This window comes from Chrysemys picta, chromosome 1 (genome assembly GCF_011386835.1).
Source record: "Chrysemys picta bellii isolate R12L10 chromosome 1, ASM1138683v2, whole genome shotgun sequence".
Lineage (NCBI taxonomy): Eukaryota > Metazoa > Chordata > Testudines > Emydidae > Chrysemys > Chrysemys picta.
Genome location: NC_088791.1, coordinates 350,393,973 through 350,397,825, shown reverse-complemented (window position 1 = coordinate 350,397,825; position 3,853 = coordinate 350,393,973).

Here is a 3,853-nt window from a genome sequence, read left to right as displayed (position 1 = left end):
AGGCGACTGGGAACTAGTCACGGATATTCCATGGGGTCTCCTCTCTCTCAGCCCCTGGCAGGATCAGGCCCAGAGCACACGGCACCTCGAGAAATGGGACCCCTATTAAATCCTGACTCGGGGTATTGGGGTTTTAACACTTGGAGCTCGCTTTGAATGTCAGATTTCTGTGTAGCTTGAACACCCCACTGTGGAGCATGGGCCGATGTAGGGGATGGGTTCCCAAGCTACCTAGTGCCCCCTCCCCTCCAGCCCTGTCGCTGAGTCACTCCGACAGCCCAGCTGAGTCCTCTAACACTGCACAGAACATCTGGCAATGGAAACAGCTCACAGCCTTTACACAGCACTTTGAATTTTAAAGATAGTGACACCTGCCAACGTACCCAATTCCTGCTAGACGGGGAGCCGCTGGTACCGGAGGTCTTCACCCTAAAGGACAAGGAGTCATCTGAGAGGTTGCAGGGCAGCAGCAGTATCTGTTCAGATACGGAGGGAACTGTCTTTATGAAGCATGTTTGCACATTCCCTTGGGGGCCACTTGGCCATCAGGGAACTTCAGCTGCTTGGCTTCGTGTGCACCAGCTTTAACTCCCGTCATGACCAATGACAAACTGTAGGAAGCCAAATCACAGTGGATGTGTTGTGATGCTACACAACTGGACTGCAGTGGAAGCCCTATTGCAGTCTCTGTTTCTGGAATCCGGGCTTGTCATCACTGTTCGTATGGTTATGATTAGTCACATTGCTATTTTGGGGGTGGCAAGTGATAACGATGATGCTGTCACAGCTGTGATCTTGCTGAAATTAAAAACATATATAATAATAATTAATAATAAAGGACCGGATTTCTTCCTGTGAGTCCCCTTTCCAACATTACAAACCCAGGGTGCAGGCAAGGAAAGAGAGATTCCACAAGGCTCCTGTCATAAACATACAGCTAAGGGTAGCATAAAATCCCTCCTTACCTGTAAAGGGTAGAGAAGCTGAGATAACCTGGTTGACACCTGACCAGAAGGACCAATGGGGGAAGAAGATACTTTCAAGTCTGGGGGATGGCAGGGGGGAAGCTTTGTTTTGTGCTCTGTGTGAGTTCTCCCCGGAGACAAAGGGAGAGACCAATCAAGTAACCCAGCTCCCACTGAAATGATACATCTAATAAAACAGAAATAGTAAGTAATAGTAAGGAAATGTATTACAGTGTCTTTTGTTTTAGCTTGTGAATTTTCCCTGTGCCAAGAGGGAGGTTTATCCCTGTTTTTGTAACCTTAAAGTTTTACCTAGAGGGGAAATCCTCTGTGTTTTGAATCTGATTGCCCTGTAAAGTTATCTTCCATCCTGATTAATAAAATATGGAGATATACCTATCTCATAGAACTGGAAGGGACCCTGAAAGGTCATTGAGTCCAGCCCGCTGCCTTCACTAGCAGGACCAAGTAATGATTTTGCCCCAATCCCTAAATGGCCCCCTCAAGAATTGAGCCAATAACCCTGGGTTTAGCAGGCTAATGCTCAAACCACTGAGCTATCCCCCCGACAGAGCTAGCCTAGAGGTGCTTCTTTTACTTTTTCTTTCTTTATAAAAAATCGTTTTTTTTAGAATCTGATTGGGTTTTAGTGTCCTATAAACCCAAGTGTCTGCTCTGTGCTCTCCTTGTTACTTATCTGGTTGGTAGAGTATTCTCAAGCCTCACCAGGAAAGGGGGTGAAGGGCTTGGGGGGATATTCTGGGGAAACATTAACTCCAAGTGGTCCTTTTCCTGAATCTTTGTCTAACTCACTTGGTGGTGGCAGCATACTGTTCAAGGACAAGGTGGAATTTGTGCCTTGGGAAAGTTTTTAACCTAAGCTGGTATAAATAAGCGTAGGGAGTCTTTCATGCGGGTCCCCACATCTGTATCCTAGAGTTTAGAGTGGAGAAGGAACGCTGACCACTCCGTAAATGGAAGTTTCTATCGGATCATTCCAGGAGTCAAGATCCCTTCCCTTCTCCCCGAGGAATGAAATACGGGACCCAGGATCTAGGGATCCCCAAAGTTATGCACAGATCTCAGTGATCCACTGCTAGCTAGGCCCACTCACCCACAATCTCTGTGCCTTCACAACTGTTCTAGGACCCTCTCCAGCTCCCTGCAAGTACAGGCTCATCAGAGATGTCCTACCAGGGCCTGTCACAAACCACTGAGCTATCCCCCTGGGGGATGTTCTGAATGTTTTGGCAATGAGTTCCACAGGGAATGTTCTGAATGCCAAAAGAATAACTGGTCCAATACAGAACTAGATAAGTTGTCTGAGGATATGTCCATCCATTAATAGCTATTAGGCAAGATGATCAGGGATGAAGCTCCATGCTCTGAGTGTCTCTAAACCTCTGACAGTCAGAAGCTGGGAGAAGACACAGGGGATAGATCACTCTATAATTACAGTCATCTGTTAGTTCCCCGTGAATTATTGGCACTAACCACTGTCAAAAGGCAGGATATTGGGCTAGATGGGCCATTTATATGACCCAATAAGGCCGTTCTTATGTGTAAAAAATACTTTCATTTTTTTGTTTTAAACCTTCTGCCTACTAACTTTCTTGGGTAACCCCTGGTTCTTATGAAGGGGTAAAGAACACTTCCTGATTCACTTTCTCCACAGCACTCATGATTTTATAGAACTCTATTATATCCCCGCTTAATCTTCTCTTTTTCCAAGCTGAAAAGTTTCAGGCTTTTTAATGTCTCCTCATATGAAAGCTGTTCCATACCCCTAAACATTTTTGTCACCCTTCTCTGTACTTTTTCAAATTCTAAGATATCTTTTTTGAGATGAGATGAACAGAACTACAAAAAGTAATCAAGGTGTGGGAATACCGCGGATTTAGATAGAGGCATCATGATATTTTCTGTCTTATTATCTATTGATTTCCTTACTATTTGCAACAAGAGTGGTGTGTGGAGCCCCCCACCCACAGTCCTTCTGCCCAACCCCCACAGCTGGAGTGTTGACACCCCTCTCCCTCGCTTCCGGAGAAGCCCAGAGCTTCCACAGGACCCCATGGCTGGTGCAATGAGCCCCTCCCCCCCAGATGTTGGAGGATACCTGGGCTGGCTGGAACCCCTCAGCCACACTGAGCCTACTCTCTTGAGACCCCAATTCACCCCATGGGAAAAGCTTGTCTCTTCCCAAAGAACCTCCGGTTTTTATATGCCCAATGCAGGTTCCAGGGTAGCTGAGAAGGTGGTTGTGAAACTATCGCCAATATTAATCATAGTGGTATGCTTATGATATGATTATGACATAGTTATATGCATCTTGTACAAAAAATGTCTTATGAGGTTTCTATAGAAAAATTATGATTTGCAGAATATAATGATCCTATTTGTATGCCTGTATCATTTTTGCATCTGAAGTTATTAATATTGACTATGTATCTGTATTTCAAATCTAGTTACACCTGGGTGACACCCACTAGGCAAAATTCTTACAGTCCAGACAGTCGGTTGAGAAGGCCCTGTTCCAGGTAATGGGACATTAGGGGAAACAAGAGTCTCTAGGAGAAGGTTATACCCCATCTGATAAACCCTCCCGAGAACGCTTCCTATGACTCAGCAGGGCATTCAAGGGCATGGAACCAAATCACATGACACTAAATTCCATTTTGGTACCTGTATTTTTCTGCTATTTAATGTGGGGAGTGACATCATCTCTTAGCCTCACTCCCCACACAAGAGAAATTCTGGAAACACCCGAGGAACACAGACTGAACAGGGAGAAGTGCTAGTCCCAGGCTAAAGGTCACTTTACACCGAATGGGCTGGGCTGGGACAGAAGGTAGTTGTGACTCTGTTCTACCCCTTGGTATTGCTGG